Here is a 7,030-nt window from a genome sequence, read left to right on the forward strand (position 1 = left end):
TTGTGAGATAAAAAGTTATTTGGAAGTGAATTGAGGCATAATAAGGTATTTTGGGTATCAAAGAGACAAGTGAAAAATTTTAGAATAAAATAATATTTTATTTATAAAATAATATTTTATTTATAAAATAATATTAAAATATTAATATTTTATTCAATGTCAAAATTTTCATGAAAAAGGAGTATATGGTTAATCTAAGTGGGAGAGAGGAAGAACAACGAAATTTCGAAGAAAAATGAAGCTAGTGGGGCTCGCGCATTATTAAATAAATCTAATGCAAGAAAAAAATATATTTTAAATATTATGGAGATGCCGTGTTGGAGTACAAACTTTTTTTTTTGTTTGTACATGTGTAAAAGAAGATAATAGAAGGAAATTGAAGTTGAAAGAGTGTTAGGAGGACTAAATTAGAAAGGGAAGAAACTTGGAGGGTAAAACGGTAATTTTAAATAAAGTTTAGTCAAAGCTTCCTTTGGAAGCTTTGACTCTCATCTTTATCAGCCATGACCATCCTTATCTCCTCCAACAAGTTATTTTTTTCTTTTTCTTCTTGAAGCTTCCAACGCCATTTTCATTTCAAGTTCATGAAAATCAAATTTTTTTCATGTGATTTCCCTTGTTTCTTTTCATTTCCTTTCTTTTCTTACTTCTTTCTTCTCCAAACTTCCTAGGCACTAAACCTGTAGCTTCTAACCCCAATTTTCAGCACATCTAAACCCTAGGAGAAGAAGAAAAAAAAAAGAAAGAAAGGAAGAAAAGCTTGGTTTTATAATTCAAGCAAGCTAAGGTAAGGATTTTTGTGTTTTAAGCTCATGGTTGGTTAAATCTTTGGAGAAATAATGTGTGAATCATTTTAGAAGCTTGACAATTAATGTTTTGAAGGAATATTGGAGTGCAAGTACGGGTCAAGCAACCATAAAGGTAAAGACAAATGATGTTTAAGTGTAGTTGAGGAATCTTGAGAAATTGGGTATTGTTATGTAGTTGACATTTTAAGTGGTATATTGTGAGAAATTGTGATTGTTGTGGAAAGGATGGTTGAACTTGATAAATATCCTTAGAAAAGATTAATATATGTGTTAGAGTCATAAAGAAGTTGCCGGTAATCATAATTTAAAGAATTACGCAAGCAAGGGATAATTGCAACTTTGGTAAAAATTGTGTCAACATAAGTTAAGTTGAATAAGGATTCGTGATTGAATGAAAAAGGGAAGTATAAATGATGTACGCTAAAGATATTGAATTGGGATTGTTGCTTTGAAGTGCAACAGTAAAGGTAGAGTACTGTGGTGGTGTGCCGGGGGAAATAACGAGCGACCGGCAAGTAGGAATAGCTAGATATGCCTCAGAACAAATAGCGATGTAATATCCCGTTATCGTAAGGTGAGTGAACTTGCATTTCAAAATGTTTTGGGAAGTGCCTACACGTTTAAATAAATCATTTGAAAGTTTCAATTGTTTTTGCTTTTAAAAAATATAATTGGGGAACAAGCCCTTGATGAAATGTTTTTATCTTGTGAAATGTGCAATATGAATAGTTCATGCGTTATCATATTATATTGATATGTATATTATGCTTTGAATGCTCCTTTTGTGTGATAATAATGATCCAGCTATGTGCGGCGTGGGAGTGCACATGAGTTGATGATGACCCAACTATGTGCGGTGTGGGAGTGCACATGAGCTGAGTGTGGCGGGATGGTATGCATGATGATGTATGTATATATATATGTTATATAAAGTTTATGAAAATATTTTTGAATGTGTTGTATGTTGGCATAGTTAATTACTCCCAAATTGCTTTTCATTTCAACAAGAAAATGGCATTTTGATGTAACAAGACCCCTTCAACTAAATTGTTCTGTTTCTCGCAGTAGCGAAAATGGATTCTCGCTGCAGCGAGAAACTTTCGGGTGGTTCCAAAATTGTGGTGTAGTGCTTTCACTTTGACAAAGATTTTAACCATTTTTCTATCAGAACTGGGCAATGTGTAAACATCAAAGTTGTAGCCCAGCCTCTTAGCTTTCTAATGACCTAAAAATCATGTCAATTGGACTTCTGTAGTCGAAGATATGCTTGAAAAACTGAAATATATGCAAACCAAGAATGCCTTTTCGCTGCAGCGAGAAACCCTTTGTTTTGCTTGTCTTGCTTGGACATTTGCTGAAACTTTCATTCTTTTCAACTTCATGGTTTATCATGGATCTTTCAACACTAAGGGATTTAATAATCAAAGGTTGAATTATGGGGTTTTACAAGAAATTAAACTAAATTGCATTGTTTTTAACAAAAGTGCATCATGTTTTTAAAATCTTTTCGTATCCGTTGCTTGTTCCCTTTTTATGTTCACTCACTGAATTTTATACTCACTCTTTTAAACTTCATGTTTTTAGATTCAGAGGTAGTTGGGACCTAGATTTAGTTATCTAAGTATGCTCGCCTTATTGGTAGGTACTATGGCATCTTAGTAGCTGTACCTTCACCCAAAGTCACTTCGCTGATGGTCATGAGTCTTATGCTTGTGTATACGTATAAGTAATGTAGACCACTAAGATTCATGTTAAAAATCAAATATGTGTATTTGATTACTGATGCCATTATAGGTTGGTGAACGGGTGACATTATTTTAACATAATACAAATGTGAATATTGGGTTGCTATAAAATGTTACTGAAATATTTATAGTTTGAGAATTACAATATGTGGTTTTAGAAATGATGGCTGGGAATGATGATCGAGATTGCATAAAAAGGCTTGCTTGGGCTTACTGGGCTATGCCCATTGGGCCCATGCACCGGTCATGGCCCGAAAACTAGGCTATGATAGAACAAGCCCTTAATGAAAAGTTTTTACATTGTGGAATGTGACTATGATGAGTCCATGTGCTCCTATGTTATGTTGATATATATCTAAATATATATGATATGTATTAATAGTGATATTTTTTGTAATTATAACCGAGTGTGTGCAGTGTTGGAGGACACATGCCAATAAGGATGGGTGATTCCAGCTATGTGCGGTGTGGGAGTGCACATGAACTGATGACCGATGGTTGGTGATTCCAACTGTGTGCAGTGTGGGAGTGCACATGAGCTGATGATTGGTGGTGGTCTATATCTAGCTATGTGCAGTGTGGGAGGGCACATAGTTGAGGATCGTTGGGCCTATACATGCTTATATATATTTGTCATAGAGATGATCATATATGCTATGAAATTATTTTCATATTTTAGGAAAAGGTTATGAAAATAATATGTGACTACATTGAATATTGAGAAAACTTGATTATCGGCAATGTGCTCAATTTAATGTACAATGTGGCATGAGTGGATTTTCCTTGTGGCAGTGAAAACCACTTAGATTTTATCTGACAAGAATTTCTTTACAACGAGAATACCTTTTCGCTGCAGCGAGGATCAATCTATTACGCTTGACTTGCTTGAAGGCTACTAAAGTTTTCACTCGTCAAATTCTTTGTTGTTCATGGATCCTTCATCATTAAGTGATTAAACAACTAAGGGTTTAAATGAGGGGTTTTAATAAGAATTAAACTAAATTGCATTGCTTTCGAATATAAGTGCATCATGATTTTTAAACTTTCCTTATCGTTTGCTTGTTCTCTTCTTATGTTCACTCACTGGGTTTATACTCATTATTTTCACTTCATGTTTTCATATCAGGAGGCAGTTGGAAACTAGGTTGAGGTGTCCACATAGATTAGTCTCCTTGGTAGGTATCTCGGTATTCAATAACTGTACCTTCGCCAAGGTCACTTCGCTAGAAGACGAGTGTCTTTTTGTTGTGTGTAGATAAACGCTGAAATACCCCATACTTTGATATGGTGATAAATAAAATTGATCGAATGCATATTGAGGTCAATTAAAATGTTTAGAAGTGATAAAAGACGAAAGGAGTAGTTTAGGATAAAATGTTTCGCAAGTGAGAAAATAATAATAAAATAATAATAATTTTATCAGAGGAGAATTTGTGAGATAAAAGGCGATTTGGAAGTCAAGTGAGGCATAATAAGGTATTTTGGGTACCAAGGAGACAAGATAAAATTTTTAGAATAAAATAATATTTTATTAATAAAATATTATTAAAATATTAATATTTAGCCGGATGTCGAAGTCAATCAAGAAGAAAGATCATATGGTTGATCCAAGTGGGGGAGAAGATGACAAGCTCGACTCTATAAAAATATTTATCATGACATACATGTGATGGATAGCATGTTTGCATGCTAGGAGAGTTCCGAAAAATTTACAAAAGTCGGTATTGTACCTAGAGGTACAATAAAGTTGATTTAAGCCTCGAACTAGATCAAATAGAGAATTCACGATGAAATTAAGAATTTTAAAGTCCCAGAATGGTTTAATATGGTGATTCGGAGTTCGAGGATCAATTTGGAGTCAAACCAGAATTTTCGCTATCTAGGGGCAAAATGGTCATTTGCCACTTGGAGACAAAATGGAAATTTTAGAAAAGATTTTTTTGGCCCCATTTGACTTATTGGAGTATGATTTGAGTATTGGAGTATGATTTGAGGGTTAGAAGTGAAAAATTTTAATTTCGGTATAATTTGGAGTAAAAGGGTAAAATGGTAATTTTGCCACTCGAAATAAAAAATTTAATTTTTGAAAGGATTTTGATCAAATTTAATTATTTGGAGTGTGAAATGAGTATGAGGAGTGCAAATTATGCATTATGGCAAATTTTCAATTTTTGGGGCAAAAATGTAATTTTTGAAAAGTTCGGGGGCAAAAGTGTAATTTTGAAAAATTTGCTCCACCAAAACTTTGGAAAAATCTGGAAATTTCACTTAAGACTTGGATAAGTCAAAGGGAATGCATGGTGGAAAAAGTAGGACAAATGGATGGCTAGAAAAAAAAATGAATTAATAAAATATTTAAAATATGAATAAAATAATATTATTTCATTAAACAATAAAAAGGCATAAAAAAAATCAGCCCACCCATTCTTCTTCTTCAACATTCGGCCAAGCAAGAAACAAGAGAGAGAAAGGAGAAAATAAAACCCTAGCCAAGAAATTTAAAGGGAAAATAGGTGGAAATTCAAAAATCAAGTGAAAAAAGGTAACATTTCTTAAATTTGTCTTGTGCTTTACCTTTCCCATGCATTTTCCATCATTTTTCATGGTTGAATCATGTGATTTGAGGATGATTTGAATTCTGGTCATATGGGTTTAGAGAGAGAAAGTTGTTAGATAAATTTGATTTTGAGCTATGTTAGTGTTTAGTGTTAGTTTAGCATGTTTATGAGTAAAACAACAAGAAAAATATTTATCTTCTCCATGAATTTCCCTAGGCCGAATCTAGCCAATGGTATGTGAGGATGAGGTTGACTTTATTTTAAGAGAATTGGGTGGAAAAATGATGAATTATGAGGTTGGAAATTAAATGGGAATTTTCGGTGCAATAAATTGAAATTTTTACCCACTAGGGGTAAAAGCGTAATTTATAGTCCGGACTGATAAATTGGACCAAATTCACAGTCATTGAGGTATTGTGGATATAATTGGATAATTGAAATTGAAATGGATGGAATTGGAGTCGAATTGGGGATTTTAGGAATTTACACCGTGTATAGGCGAGTTAGGTCGGACACCGCAATTAAGCGATTGTCTAGACATTTCAAATCCTATCTAGTGCATACGCATGGATAAGAGCCTGAAATAATTTATGATAAATTGACACAATTTATTGAATTTTGTGTCATGGATTATGGATAGGTGGTGAGTCAATTGTTTCGGGTAAGAGACTGCACCCGAGGGCGGAAGATAGGAGTATTTCTACTCCTAATACTGTGAGTAAACTTATTATCGTCTTAATTATCTAGAGTAGTTTTATACAATTGTGTGATTTTATGAAAAATGGGTTTAAATGGTAAATTGCTATGTTTTAAGAGAAATTGTGATTTTATAAAATGATTTTATAAATTTTCTGAAAAATCGAATATTGGTTTTGAAAATAGAGTAATTGGAGACTGCTAGTTTGTGTTGCAAATTTATGGTTTTGAATTGAATGGCTTATGACAATAAATGAGCATGAATGGCTAAACTGATTTTGGTGTTAGAATTATTTATACTGTGTATTCAGCCTTGAGAGGCTAGGTTGCGATAAATTGCCATGTCATGCTAGAATGAATTTTATTGATTGGTGGATTATATATTAATTATTTACTGCAGAGGGGGTTCCGTGGACCAGCCTATTAGAGGGGCACGGTAAACTCCATTATATTATTACCTCGAACGGAGAGGCGCGTAGGGTATCTCCTGGGGTAAAGCTTAGGGTTCACTTCACGCCAAACCACCACGTGAAGGGGAACTCAGCCAACGCCAAGGAACGGCTGTATTTTTCTCAAACTAAAATATATTTTAAGTGTATACAAAATTTTAACAGCCTTGGCGGACTCGGTTAGATGCCCTGCGCAAGGTATCACCGAGTATGAGTTTTGGCACGAGCCAAAGTTTTAAGAAATTCATAAGCCAAGTTGATTACTCGATTTATATGGATTGATTTTATTTGGTTGAAATGAACTGAAAGGTAATGAAATTACAGTATGATGACTTATTTTAATTGTCTCCATTTACTCGGCTTTAGATACTTTAGATGGTATCTGTTTACTCACTGGGATTATAAAATCTCACCCCTTCTTCCTATACATTTTTCAGGCTCAGGACAGTTTGTAGATAGTCGAGTAGGACGAGAACTAAGCTCGGAACTGCATTATAGAAAGTAAGAGTTCACAGTCTTACATCCTCTTGGTCAATTGGAGCCCACGTGTCATTGCAGATCAAAACTTATATTTTGGTTATCTGTATTTCTATTCATACAATTTTTACTTTACTTTCATGTGCGAAAAATTATTTACGAATATTTCTATAAAAATTTATTTTATGAGAAAATAGAATATTTTATTTATTATTTTTGAATAGTACTAGTTGTCAACAATTTGCTTTCAAATGAACGTTTTAGATACTTAATTGTTTTTAAATCATTAAATATAT

At 33.5% G+C, this 7,030-nt stretch overlaps 1 long non-coding RNA gene across 1 annotated transcript; it reads left to right on the top strand.

Moving 5' to 3' along the window:
- On the top strand, positions 5,056 to 6,723 carry LOC108661278. Its single transcript, XR_001927033.1, has 3 exons — positions 5,056 to 5,096; positions 5,753 to 5,826; positions 6,695 to 6,723. It is a non-coding gene; the product is annotated as an uncharacterized LOC108661278 (long non-coding RNA).

The sequence above is a fragment of the Theobroma cacao genome, chromosome 3, assembly GCF_000208745.1.
Source record: "Theobroma cacao cultivar B97-61/B2 chromosome 3, Criollo_cocoa_genome_V2, whole genome shotgun sequence".
Lineage (NCBI taxonomy): Eukaryota > Viridiplantae > Streptophyta > Magnoliopsida > Malvales > Malvaceae > Theobroma > Theobroma cacao.